This window comes from Vollenhovia emeryi, unplaced genomic scaffold (genome assembly GCF_000949405.1).
Source record: "Vollenhovia emeryi isolate VEMERY1.0 unplaced genomic scaffold, V.emery_V1.0 DF939171.1, whole genome shotgun sequence".
In the NCBI taxonomy this organism is placed as follows: Eukaryota; Metazoa; Arthropoda; class Insecta; order Hymenoptera; family Formicidae; genus Vollenhovia; species Vollenhovia emeryi.
In genome coordinates, this window is record NW_011967195.1 from 956,560 (window position 1) to 971,640 (window position 15,081).

At 44.0% G+C, this 15,081-nt stretch overlaps 1 protein-coding gene across 1 annotated transcript in view; it reads right to left on the bottom strand.

The window, feature by feature from the left end:
- LOC105563821 (hemicentin-2) overlaps positions 1-1,974 on the bottom strand; it is a 394,167-nt gene extending 392,193 nt beyond the window's left edge. The window contains exon 1 of the mRNA XM_012015754.1: positions 1,674-1,974. The gene's annotated coding sequence lies outside the window, so the exon portion shown is untranslated. The remainder of the gene's footprint in view (positions 1-1,673) is intronic.
- Between the last annotated feature and the right edge of the window lie 13,107 nt (positions 1,975-15,081).

The following is a 15,081-nucleotide window of genomic DNA, read 5'->3' on the forward strand; positions in this document are numbered from 1 at the left end:
GGACGCTCGGGGTGTACGCGCGGGCGGGGCGAAACGGTGCAGTCGAGAGGCCGCGATATTATTGCGCGGGACAACGGGAGCGGCGGCAGTAAGTAGTAGTCTCGATCGCGTTACGAACCCGAACCGTGTGGTTTTCTTCTTCCAGCTTCCTTTCCTCTCCGCGGAGTCTCGCGGTCTCCCGCGAGGAGCGAATATTTTTCGGCGCGCCTCCGAAACCTATATTCCGTAACGACGGATGACGGAGCGCGTTATTCGCTCCGAAAGTTCGCGCGGTATATTTCCATTTGCGCCATCCGTAAAATTAACGTCTCCCAACTTCCGTCGTCGCCCTTGCGCGCGCGCGCGCGTTCCGATGTGTAAATGTTGATATTTCGTATTACGAGACGAGCAAGCGAGCGAGAGAGAGAGAGACAAACCGAGAGGACCTCGCCGTGTCCGAAACTTGCGGAAGTGGGTCACGACGCGTATTTAGGCGGCAGCCTCCCACGGTATCTCGGTATCGGTTTATTCCCACCTGTAATCACCGGCCCCGCAAACCGGGTACACAAAGTCCCTCGTGCATATGCATGGCGCGGCCGCTTTGTCCCCGACGACCCTTGAACCGCTCTCGTCTACTCGCGTGTTGTTCCTGCGCTACGATTGTCCCCGTGTACAAGCAGGCCGACGACGCGGGGCGACGTGACGCGACGTGACGCGGGGCCCGTGTCTCTCTCTCTCTCGCGCACACCCTGCCCACCCCGCCGGGCGCAGCCGGGGGTCGAAATGACGTTCGGGAAAAGGGCCGGGAGAGACGGGAATCTCTCGACAACGTGCATGTATCATCGACGTTTATTTTAAGGACGAGCTGCACGTCACGGGCAGCGAGCTATCACTTCGCCCGTAAATCCCATTCACGTCAAATCACAAACTCGCGCGCGCTCTCTTTTTCGGAAAGAGGGAAAGAGCGGGGCGGAGGGGAAGGGAAGAGCCAAGGGTCGGACAGAGGAGGACGAAATGCAATCCGCGTGTGGCGCGAACGCGTCGAGAGCATCGTCGGCAGGCCGGTCGTCGTGTTTCGAAAGCGCGCGCTGAAACGCCCCGTGATGGAGGTAGATTAAAAAAAATAGAAAGGTAAAAAAATAAAACGCGGATCGCGAAATTCTCTCTCTCTCTCTCTCTCTCACTCGCGCGCGCGCGACACGAAAATCGAAGCGCATCCGCGAGGCGGGCGAGCGCGAGGATAATCGAGGGCTCCGACGAGGAGAGGCCACGACCCGCAACCCTCTTTCGGCACGTGACGGGCCTCCGCGATCGGCACGCGAATTCCGACTGCCGTCTCGAGCACGTGACGATCGATCTCTCGCGCGATTCTCGTGCGATTCTCGCGCGTTGCCATCGAGAGCACCGTCCCTCTTGCGACGAGCGAGCCCTCGCGAGGATTCGCGCGATTCGGATGCTCGGTGCAGCCGCCAGGCCGATCGACGACGAGCTCTTTCCCTCCGGTATTCTCTCCTCGGTGTCGAGTTCTCGGTTGTCAATCGCTACGGCATTTGCGGCATTGGGAGAATTCAGAAAACTCCTCCGACGCTCCCCAGCAACCGTTGGTCACGGCCCGCCCCTCGTTTTACGAAAACACACGCGGGCAACTGCTCCAAAGCCGTCCGCGTCGTCCTCTCTCTCTCTCTTTTTCTCACCGGGAGACAGCGCGAGCGAACTGCAATCCTCGCTGCTCTTTCGCAGGATCTCTTTTTCTCTCTTTCACAGCACAGCGGCAAGAACGAGCATCATTCGACGCACTGAGTATCGCGGCGCAGATTCCACAACACCCCTCGGCGTCTCGCTTACCCGCGTCGCAACGGACGGCGTGTGCGAAAGTCGCGGGGACGTCACGCACCGTGGACGAACGAAACGCGACGGGCCGCGCGCGGTGCACGACAACGGAGCGAGCGAGCTTCGAGTGCGCGTCGCGCTCTCCTGCCTCTCTGGCTCCGCTCTCGGGACTGAGAGTGGAGAGAGAGAAGCACCGTCGGACTTTCGAGGGATCTACCGCCACCCCTACCGACCGTGGTGGCCGTTACCCCTGCCTGCCTGCCGCTCTCTCGCTCTCTCGCTCTCTCGACAACCCGCGTGTTACGTTTCCCCTGCCGCGCCGGCCCCACCACGGCGTGAGCGCCGCGCGCCATCCCTCCCCGTCCGCCGCCCTGCCTGTCCCTCCTCCCCGTCGCCCCTTGACCCGGCCGCGCCGGAGAGGAGAGAACGCCACCCTAGCCCGCTCCTACGCCGCGCGATCTCTCTCTCTCTATCTCTCTGTACGTGTGTATCCCACCACCGTCGGAGTTGGGGCCGCGCGAATCACGGACGCGTCCGGATCTCCGAGGGATGCTTACGATATTATTATCGAGATATTCGGGCGACCGAGCTCGCGCGCGCGCGAGGCGCCACGGCCTGAGGCCCGAGCTATGAACAGTCCGACTGTCTTCGATAGAAGGTAAAACGGCAAAATGGCAAATTAAAGGGCGGTATGTTTTTTCTTAATCTGCGTTAATTGCATCGTTTAAGTTGCTTCCACATTTCTGTCCGTGAGTTTAATTTCCAGCCGCTATATCCGCGCGATATATAAATACGATCCTCGGTGTGTTCTTCGAGTGTTCATCGAGGGTGATGTCTCTTGGCTCGTTATCGCGTATTAACGGTATGGTCGGTACATCTTTCAGCTGCAATAAACTGCTGATTGCAGAGTAGGTAATTGCACCAATCACCGATCGCCCATGCAAAACTCGTGTAGGTAAACAAAAACGTAAACGAGGTGTTAAACGAGATACAAGCACGTGGCGTTGTAACAGTTCTTAATACAAATTAAAACTCTATGGCTATTCCGAAACTATTTTGAGCGTTGTCGATCTGTTTCTCGAGTAAAATTTTCCTCGGAGAAAATGTTTTGGAACGTAAGCCTGAATCTAAATGCTTGTTCCTAAATTTAAATTGAAAAAGACAGGGTCGCAACCATTCGGTCCATCGCTGTACACTAGGAACCACTGATGCCTTCCCACGTGAATCTGTGCACGTATCAACGTATTTATACATCTTGCATATACATAGGGGAGAGTTGCCGAATGCGTGCCACTTAAAGAATTATTTGTTATGCAGGGTGTTATGTAACACCCCCCTCGCCTTTTATTTACGAACAGAGCGGACTAGACTGGGTCGAAAAGTCCTCTGCCATTTTGCAATTTTCGCAATGGTTAACGAGTTATTAATTATTAAAAATCGCTGTCTTAGTCTGGCCCACGGTCTTATACACAGGTCGGGACACTCGTGGAATAAAGCGTGCTCGAAATGACGCCAATATGGCGGTCAGCTCAGGCCTAAAGGTGCAATTTCACGTGACTTTTCGACGTAGTGGGGGAAAAAGTTGACAGACATTTAAATATACATCATAAAAATTTTTCTGTCAACTTTTTCCCCCACTACGTCGAAAAGTAACGTGAAATTGCACCTTTAGGCCTGAGCTGACCGCCATATTGGCGTCACTTTGAGCACACTTGAAAGCATGTAGCCGGTATAGGAGTGTCCCGACCTGTGTATAAGACCGTGGTCTGGCCTACCGCTCAATTCAAGCTCGCGGCGAGATGCGGCCGTCCCGCGTTCGGCGTTGCTAGGCGCGCGGGGAATTGTTTGTGACACAGGGCAAGGGCTACGTATAATCATAGACTTATATAATGGACTGAACGTCTCCGGAAGAGGCGCTGAATACTACACGTAGAAAGAGAGAGCAACAAAGTCCGAGATGTTGTCTCTTTCTAATACGAGAGTTGGTGAAGACTTGATGAACGCATTCGGAGGGGGACGAAGTTAGGAGCGAGCCATTCCCTTCTCTTTACATGTACGGGAGAGAAAGCATACCGGACTGACTATCTCTGTCCTTCAGATCTTGATTTCAGCTCAGCCTGTATGAAGGCGCAGTCTATAAATATATATAAGTCTATGCGTTTAAAAAACAACTCCCCGCGCGCCTAGCAACGCCGAACGCGGGACGGCCGCATCTCGCTGTGAGCTTGAATTGAGCGATAGACCGGGCTAAGATAGCGATTTTTAATAATTAATATACTTGTTAACTATTGCGAAAATTGCAAAATGGTAGAGGACTTTTCGACTCAATCTAATCCGTTCTATCCGTAAATAAGAGGTAAGGCGGCTATTATATAACACCCTATATATCTCACTCGGTGCTGATTTACACGCAAACAACCATTGGAATTTGTAGGTTGATGTTTCAGACAACTATTATTGCATGTTTAACGGTTCCCTAATAATAAATTAATTTGTTATAAGTCTTTTTGTAATATGTTGCACAGGTACGACAGGAAACTCGTTTCTTAAATCTCAAAAAAGTCAAATATTTAATAATTTAAAAATAATAAATGATATAGTCTTTAACGACCTACACTGGCCAGTGTATGTCGTTAAAGACTATATCATTTGTTTTATATTACTGGCGACAAAAAATTTAGTTTGGAGTTAAAAATAATAATTAATGATAATGGAAAGGACGTTAAAATACAATTTACATATATATTTATATTAAATGTATCACTCTTAATATATCGATTATTATTTATAAAATCGTACCGGTACGAGATAGCAAACCTTATGGTGGTACGGTTTACGAAACTTAATCGATTTTGTAAAAATATTATATTTATTTAATCCTTATAATAATTTCCTGTGAACTTATAATAATTGTAAAAGTGTATATGCAATAAATGTTAAATATTCTACAATAAACCTTCTTTTATGAAAAAAATTGCAATTTATAATAAAATGACATAGTAGACATTATAATCAGCTATATAAATTGGTGAAAAATTAACATCAGTTATACCTGAATTCTTTAAATGCTGTTAGCATTCACAAAATAAGATGTATGTGTTAATTTTGTGTCTGTATTACTTTTCATTGATTTCATATTGTTATTACTAAATGTTGCTTATATTAAGTAACAATATGAAATATTGATGATGCATTAGGTGACGCATTAGATGACTAGTACGCATTCGGCAACTCTCCCTTACATGAAAAATGTGTTCTACACGCGCCTAAATTCATACGGGAAGGTATTATGCGACACCGATCGTGCGTGATGATGCGATGCCGCAGGCTCGTCCCTAAAGGCAGCATTTTTTACCAATAGGCAAAATTATATAACGAAATGCAAAGGAAAATTTTTTTACCAATAGAAAAGATACGATTCCGCAGGGATGACTGATTTGCACGGGCTTGTTAGCGAATCTACGGACCTAAGCTCGACACACTGTGGACACCCGTACACAATTGTACATTGTTAAATTTGTAGCGTAGTCGAAACTAGAAGTTATCAATCACGAATATAATCTAAACAAAATGTATAAGCGCATAGAAAGTCCGAGAGATATTCCTCGCTTTACCTCTCGCCCAGCGAATTGCATTTCAGTGGCTCTTTGTGGATACAATGTAACTCCGCCAACAGTCGAACTTGGCCTTTTCAGTTCAATAAGTAGGAGAGTCGCCACTCCTCCTACTCAATATGTTGTTATTTTTAACTATTATGTGCAGTGTGAAATTTATTACTTTAACATAAATTGTAGTTTAACGAACAACCACATCTCTTATTCAATTCATTGAATGACTTTTTTAACTCCGTTGTTTAACTAAGTTAACGACAATTGAGTAGGGGCTGTAACGACTATTCATTGAATTAAAATACTAAAAATTTCGTAGTGTATATAGTTTCGTAGGTGACAATTTCCGAACGTTTAAGGGTAATATTACATATATCCAATTTATGTAATAAATAATAAGTTGTACGGTAAATTTGTCACGGGTATTCATTGGCTGTAAGACAGAAAAGCTTTCAAGAGAGTCTCTGTTTTATAGTCAATACGCTTAAAAAATTTGTCGTACGATAATGTAATATTACCCTGAGAAAGTGAGATATACCTAATATATCGGGAGAATAAAAGCATTAAGAATAGAAACGAAATTGAGACGCGTCTTTGGTACAAATAGAACAGTGAAAGCTGAAGATCGTTTTAATATTTTTAAGAACTTTTAAAGAAATTTAACAATGATAAATCCTTTACATACGCGGTTGTCGTTTAACATTGAGAGACAATACGAGCAATCCGATATCAAATTGGTTTCTCCTTAACGAAAATTTTGCCAAAAGCGTTATCTGTTTTCGTGCCATTTTAATCTTTGACAGTTCAGCGAACATATGGAAGCAAGGTAATTCAAAAAGAATAAAAATGAGATTTATACTCGTATTGGATAGTGATGGAGGATAGCGTATGCTAAAACGAGTCTCTTTTTATTTTATTTTTTTAAAGAAACGAACGCAATGATGAATCACTCACGTATAGTCGTTATTTAGAATGTTGAAAAACGATACGAATAATCCGATATGAAACTGATTTCTCCTTGACAAAAGTTGCACAAGACGTTATCTCTTATACTTTCTTTATCTTTGAAAACGTTATATATATTCGTAGATATTAAATATATTAAACAAAATTCTCCCTTGAAATTCTCTTCGAAGTCTTCGAATTAAACGAAAAATAAGATCTCATTATCCTCCTCCGTTTGTGGACTCGTAACTTGTAAAAAAAACCCGCTTCTTCGATCGGTTATATTTCAAAAGAGCTTCGTAAAAAACTTTCCCTTTTGTACTTTTTTTTGCAAGAGGCCTCGCGTTTTTTGTACGAATTTCTCTCTCCTTTTCCATCCATTTCAGTGATATGCCTCTTTTATGGTAACCGAAAACTATTGTCACCGAGCAACTTTTTTCGAGCAGACCGAGATTCACTTGTAAATTACAAGCATGTGGTCGCAACAGCCGTGTCCATGTATCTCAATATTCCAGTTTAATCAATATTAATTCGTGCAAATATACTACGTCATATTCTACATTACGAATTTTGCTCCTTATATTTTTCACATATTCCAAGTCAATTAGACTGTGCAAAATGGAAAGTATATTCTGTTTTATGATACATTTTCATAGCTTAATTGGGCCGGTATTACATCCGCCTCATTAAGGGATTTACACGATTTGCAAACATTAAAGTAGAGAAATACGTAGCACGCCATTTTGCAAAATTGCGCTCATTTGACTGCACATATTATGCGTTTACATAACATGAAATGACTCAAAAGAGCTTATTTTTAATTATTTAAAACGAAGAATTCGCGATGAAAATTCAAATGAAAGGAAAATTTCAGACCCACAGTCGCGTTTTTACTAAAAATTACGAGTTTCTCGTAATTTTAGTACAATCTTAAGACAAGAAATTCGAGTAAAAATTAAGTACGAACTTCAAACTTTCAACCAACAATAAGGGAAACGGTGTAAATAATTTCCAATAACGTCATCTACAATTACACGTGTGTTACCTGAAATAAAAAAAGATATATTTGTTCCCCTTTAATAATTTTCAACTAGTCATTTTTATTATTATTGAATAATTAACGTGTTGTCCTATTCAGTTGCTGGGGTAAATTATTATCCCACCCGATCTTGCGCGAAGTTTGTCGACATTATTCAAAACCGCTCTTAGCAATTAAGCAGTTTCTGAGAATATCACAGCGAATTTTGGAGTTTACAAGTCACTCCGGGGATGTTACGTATTAACTATAGACTACATATTTCACGATAAGGATTCCAAAATATCGATTTTTAAAACGCTAATTTTATCTCTCGTAAATAAAGTATCACAGTTATCGCGTGGGTAATCGAATTAACAATTGATTATAACGATTGGCGGATAACATTCCTCCTTAGAACAGCATTTCTGTGCAGCTTAGAGATACGTGTACGACGAATGAGACGGGGATCCGAGTAATTCGGGCCCCCCCAAAAAGCATTTACTCATCAGCCGCGCGCTTAAAGTCAAACGGAACAACGGTGATCGGTTACAATTAGCCGAGATACGGACATCTGGCGCGGGCAAAAAGTCAACGAGGACAAATGCGTCGCTTAAAAAGCGACATCGCTCCTTTCCGTCGCGTTCACTAAAATAACTCCGAGGCCGTGGGATGTTGATGCTTTATTTTTCGGTCGGGGGCAACGAGGAGACGCGGTCTCGACGCCGGCGGACAGAAGGACTTGTCTTAACTCCAATCACGTCTCGGGGAAAACTCCGTCTTGCCCCCGGGGTGCTATTTCCTATTTTACGATATCTACGGGGTGCTATAAACAAGCCCCACCCAGGCACGGCGTGGGGTATGAAAGGTACCGAATGCCGTGGCCGTAGGAAGACCCTCAGATGAAAAGTTTGCTTAAAGTGCGTGGCCCCCACGTATTCTTCGGCGATGCTGGGATTCAGAATCATCCCCGGGAGTACCACCCGCGGACCGCCAAGCTTTTGCATACGCCACCTCAACGCGAAAAGTTCACGTCCTCATGAATGATCCGCACACATCGCGCCATTACTATATATTGCAGGCCAAGTTCCACTGTTGGCGGAGTTACTTTGTATCCACAAAGAGCGACTGAAATGCAAGTTTCGCCGGGCGAGAGGTAAAGCGAGGAATATCTCTCGGATTTTGTATGCGCTTATACATTTTTTTTTTTCGATTATTTACATGATGATTGATAACTTCTAGTTTCGTCTCGAGTCGTATGTGTGCTTTCTATCAAGAATTATAATAGATGTACCTATTGTTGCGTTAAATTGCGCTACAAATTTCTTATACCGTACCTTTTGTTCAACGTTTATTCGCAAATCTCGCTTAGACAATTCAATTCGCATAGCGGCGATGAAATCAATTTTAAGGCTGCTTCGGGAGGTGTAACGAACGATATTTAAACCAATAAGATTTGATTAAATTGCGCTACAAATTTCTTACGCCAAGCCTTGTGTTTAACGTTTACTCGCGAATGCAACTCTCGCTTAGACAAATTAATTCGCGTAGCGACGCTGAAATCAATTTCAAAGTTGTTTCGGAAGAAATAGAGATGTGACGAACGATGTTTAAAACGATAAGATCGATTAATGCGCTACAAATTTCTTACACCAAGCCTTGTTATTCAACGAGTTTATTCGCGAAAGCATCTCTCGCTTAGAAAATTGATTCGCGTAGCGACGCTGAAATCAAATTTAATGTTGTTTCGGCAGAAATGGAGGTGTAACTAATGACACGCAAAACAATAAAATCATGTCACCGCAGGTAAGTTGGTGCCAAACTTTTTTTGGGGAGGAAGGGAAAGTTCTCTCGCGATGCACACATCTGATTTATCGCGTACGTATCGTCCAAGGACAGTGCGCTCTCACCGGCGGCCACCGCCGAGTTTCGCATAAAGTAAAGTTCGCCACGGTGCCCTTTTGTCAAAACAATGTACTCCGCGAACGCAGGCGCGAGCACGCGTCCGTAGAGACTTCGGGGTTCACCGATATTAACATCTTCGTCGGCGCTGTAATTTTCGTTCCGGGCTGATATACTGCGGCGTTTCGTTGTGCGGCGGTGGCCGTATTACGGCTAATATTTCTCCTCCTTACAGAACGAAAATTGAGTACTTTATAAGGAGGCGGGACATTAATAACTCGTACAGCCGGCCGGTATTTTCAGGACAGCTTAAAAGCTTCTGCCGCATTGATGATATATCGTATGCTCGCGGAAGTAGTGACACGGGCTCTGTCTGCACCGCGGGAAGCTCGCGGGAGCTTCGTCCTCGCGACGAGGAGGCAGACAAAATCATCGCCGCGATTCATAAACCGTTCGTTGATGCTACGTTAACCCGTGTCGCTTTATCCCTCGGGTACTGTAGTCTCGTAATTTGTAGAGCCTACCACCGCCCCAGAGGCCCACGAAAATGTTTGATACCCGAAAAGAGGAATTTATCGTATCATCGTTTGACCCGCACGATCGCTTTGAAGAACGTTTTAAAAGATATACTGTATTTTCCATGGCGAGAAGAGCTTGTTGACTCTATTTAAATTGTATTTTGTTAATGCAAATGAAAGTACAAAAGATATATATTTTTGAAATATAAAAAGGAGAGTTTGTTGACTCCAAAGTAATTTAAATTATATTCCGTTAATATAAATAAAAGTACAGAGGTACATATTTTTGAAATATAAAAAGAAGAGTTTGTTGACTCCAAAGTATAATTTAAATTATATTTCGTTATTATAAATCAAAATTCAGAAAGAGAATGTATAATGTTATCGTGATATTAATGTCACATCGTGTAACGATATTAATAAAATTCCTTGCGAACTGTACGTTTAATTATATGTATATTGGTTTGCAGTTTTAATATGCTTGATATGGAATGGAGTTTCTGAAAACGAGAATGCCGAAAGTTAAATTGAAGATTTACAAATGTCTTAAAGCAGCTGTTGTTGAACTGTAGCGTAGCGATCACATTTTATATCTACATTTTCTGTGTAAGTAAAAGAAATTGAAACGATTATAAACTAATGTTCACTTTGAAAAATTCAGCGCTGAAAATATGTTACATGAATATGTATAATTCGCAACAAAATTCGGAATAAAGTTTCGTATATTGTATGTATTCTGACGTATATATGCATGTATTGGCCGATTCCTTAGATATTTCTTAGATATGCAACACGTAAAATATAGGTTCAATTAAGTGGAATTTTATTGCGAATTATAAGTCGTCTGCAGCATTCTCATCGAGAGAAAAGAAGAAATTAGTTACGAACGTGCCATTAAAATAAAATAGCAGCTACATTCGTGCACTAAATTTCTTCCTTTGCAACGTTAAAATCTAATTCGCGTCTTTCATATCAAAAGGAAATAACATTATCGGGAATATCATGAAAAATGTCGAGGCATAATTTTGTTCTAGTTATCGCTTCTTTCCTCGTAATCTTCGCATTTTATATTTCCCGATGCGTCCTTTCCTTCTTGTGACCCCAAGTCCCCAGAAGTGATCAATGCTTTCGCTTGTTGAAAAACCGCGCGTATTTGCACATAATTCGTAGCGCGATGAAAATAATTTTAATACGCAATGCACGATCGTGTGTGACAATTTTACTTGTCAGACGGAAGAAGTGGTGCAATTAAAACGGCGCAAGTTATCATGATACGTTCGATGGTACTTTGAATGTACGGTTCGCCATGATTCTGGCCTCGCTCGCGCGTATATGATTAAACCGCCGAATGTTAAAAAGCAATTCTGTCGGCGACGGTGTGTCCGCGCGTATAAACTTTCACAGCGCCGTATCAAACGCAATTACCGATCGAGCCGTATTGCAAGAGCCATACCGCCCTGCTCGTATTACTCGGACTACAAACCCCTTAATTACGATTGCTTGTGCTCGGTACATAAATCAACGTATGATATTCGATACGGCGAATCTCCCGCGCGAGTTGCAACGTTCGATTTTCTTGTCGTTAAAGCGCCAATCACCGTGGATATCTATGTATAAATCTGCTCCTCTCTGCATGCATATTTGTCGAACAAAAATCTCCTGAATACATATATCTCCGCTAACTTTTACACACTCGGGTTTAATATTAAGTAGTTGGAAAATAAACACATGCAAATATCGGAAATGTGACCGACGTGGGTTCATATTTTCAAGCAAATTTGCATTTTAAATATTTATTCATTTCTATCGATAACGCGGTATTTTATAAGATATGGAAGTTTTATTAACTGTAATATTATTATTTTTATTAAGATTAATGAACACAATAAACATTTTACATACATGATAAATACAGTTTTCATGCTGCGTTTGTTTATTAATGTATCCAATACTTTTGAAACTCGAGTTTTCCATTGGTACACTATTTAATATCAATGTATACAACATTAAATTATATAAATATATTTAAATTGTCATTATTATATTAATAATATTAATTTTGTATAACGTAAAATAGAATGTTATTACATTTTATATATATTGAGGGAAATATGAGAAAAAGAAAGCGGTTTACACGAGAAAAGAAAAATTAATAGATTTATTTTACATGCAATCAGCTCTCCTCCTAGAGTTCAATTACGGTAAAATCTTTCAAAGGAGGAACAAAGAGAAAGAGAAATGTACGTTACAAAAATTCAAGACAATTAAAAGTAGAATTGCAGCAGAATCTAGAATCTTATCGGGATTATATGGCATTTCAAGGCAATGGAAACCGTGAGGGATCGCGTGTCATTGATCATTAATCCTGTTCAAACCGTGCACATTGGAAATACATCCTGCTTAAATTACCAACTAACGATTCATTAACGCTTGCGTAAACGAGTCTCCAAATCAGTAAACCGGTTTAAATTGCCGGACTTCTAATTGATTACTCGAAGCTATTATTCTCAATATTATTCTCAAGTAACCGTAAGATGAAAATATTAATATGAATAATTGAGGGATTTTGAGTAAAAAGTGATAGGCATAGTAAATGAATTTTTTGTTCAACAAATATGTAATATTACAGTTAATAAAATTATAGTAAACGAATATTTACTATGATATCTCGATAACTGTTTGTCAAAGGGAAAAGTACAGGATTTTTTTACTTGATGTGGTCTCAGGAATATGCTGTTGCAATAGTGTTCCAATTATTGAAAATTTTTGCGTATTGTAACATACACAAAAATTCTCTTGTTATGAAAATCATATATTTTTCTAAATATATATTCCGTTAAGTGTTATAATAGAAATATCATTGAGTAAACCATCTATTTTAGGCTAATATTTTACTAAATCAATAATATTTTCAACGTCAATAATTAAATTTACCCCCGCTAGCGCCGAGATAATAAAATTGTCCGACTAAACGCGGAGTTGAATCACGATCGTAATCACGATTATTGACGAGTTAGCGGATGGTGCTCTCGATACTAACGATCCAGCTACTTTTACATCAGCGCAAGACGAAGGCGCTCGTCGACCCGTGATTAGAGGAGAAGAATCGCAGAGAGAGAGAGAGAGAGAGAGAGAGAGAGGCGCGCGAGACGGATGGTAAGAGAGAAACGGTGCTGAAAGACGAGTCCTAATTTTTTTCCTCCTTTTTAGAAGCGGGAATCCTGCGCGAGGGGTTCGTTTTTCCGAAGAAAATTGCGAGAGAACGCACGTCCGCGCGGAAGGCGCGTCCTCGCGCCGCTCTGCGCGCGCGCGCGCACACACGCCAATCTCTAATCTCATTTTCCTCTAAAAGGAAGCTCTGTGGACGTTATATTTCCCCCCCGCCTCGTACACATCTTTAAACACGACCGCCTACAGCGCGCCGCGATCATGTATTATGCATTTGCCACCCCGAAACATGCGCGCGCGCGCGTACGACGAGAGCAGCCGCGCGGCGTTGTTGAGTGCGCTATGTCGAGGGCCGCGTTGAACGCGCGTGTTCAACGCCCGCATCCAGAACGAGAAGGAGCGCGGAGGTCCCGGCGATTTTCCACTTTCGGCGCAAGGGTCTCCCGGTTGAATCCAGTTTCCCTTTGAATCTCGGATCGCGGCTGAATTTTTTACCTCCCCCCTCCACGGAGAGCTCGCGACCGCTCGGATTTGGGTTCGACGTGAATATTCCACTGGATTATCCATTTTGAATCGCGCGCACGGTGGATCGCGGCGACGCGACGGCGGGATCTGGGAGGAATTTGTTGCGATTCACGACCGCACGTAACATACACCGGGGGCCGCAGAGCAGCGCTGACCCACCCGTTGACTCTCCGCGCTCGCGCGGAGCCCGCGAGCGGACCTTATCTCGACTCTGCGCGAGACACGTGACAAATATCGCTTGTTCGATACTCGAGTCTACGAGTCCCGCGATGATCGGCGCGTCAGACCGTTTGCCCTCGGCCTAATACGAGCAGCTCGCAGACCGAGGATTCCCAGGCCGAATTTGCAGTTCGCCGCCCGCCGATCCGCCGATAATTCGCGTCGTTTATCGTTTCGCCGCGCGCGCATTATCCACACTTGCGAGTTCGGATTCTGCCGCAGGGCCGCGAATTAATTTTCCATTATGCGCCTCGCGCATTGTTCCCGCCGCCTCCGCTAATCCGCCCCCTTGAGTCGCTCTCCGCGAGGGCCCCCACGTTCTAAGTACCGACGCGCACTCGTCACGTACACGTCGCTCGAGATCTCAGCCGCAATAACGGCAAATTATATGCAACGAAGTCACGGCGGCTGACTTTCCGAGTGCCAGGCTCCCCCCGAGTAGCTGTCCGCGACTACTCCCGCCTGTCCCTGGGGCATGGACGAGTTCGCAGCTCCGGGGGTCACTTGGAGACGTTCTAATGCTATCACGGACGTGCGTTGGGAACGAGAGCGGAATCAAAAAACAGCGCCGGGACCCTTGGCGGGTACGACATCGTGACGCGACGCGACGCGACGCGACGCGACGCGACCGTCGTGGCCGTGCCCTGAGAGCACCCCAGGGCGCATCAAAAGTTCCGAGGAGAAGGTATAAATGTGCTTAAAAGAACTTTCCGCCGCTCCCTCGCTCGCGCCCGCTTTGTTCGCTGTCCTCTCCTGCAGGGATTGTCTACAAAACGGCTCCTGGCAGGTATCTCGGGTCCCGGACGGGCTCGCGCGCAGTTTTCCACTTAATAAGCGCGATCGCGTTACGCCCTTTGTGCGCATTAAGCGTATTCTTTTCGTGTTGCACTCGTGTATTCTTTTCCCCGGGGCGCGCGTATTCGTCAATGGCGTTTGCTCTCTCTCTCCTTTTTTCCCTCTTTCGATTAAATTTATTCCGGACCGGCGGCAGATGCGGGGACCGTTGCAAGAACGTGGGAACGGTGCAAGCCGAATGACATTTAAACAAGTATTTACCGAGAAGGTGCAGCTTCCTCCCCCCCCCCCCTCTCTCTCTCTCTGCTCGGGGTGTATAAAAAGATCATTTCTCAACTATGTTCACCGAGTTGTGGGCGGCGCCTGGACAATGTGATTGAGACTAATAGCGAATTCGGTTGCTTGCACTAGTGCGCATTGAGTGCACACTAAGGCTTGTTTACAGCCAATTTCTATTCAAGGAACGCCTTAAATATCTCGTGGAATATTTCGTAGCCAGTAAAATGATCTGCATGGCATCCAAACGGATTATTTTTGGCTGAATACTCTTTGAAGGTGTATTTAAGACAAGGTTAAA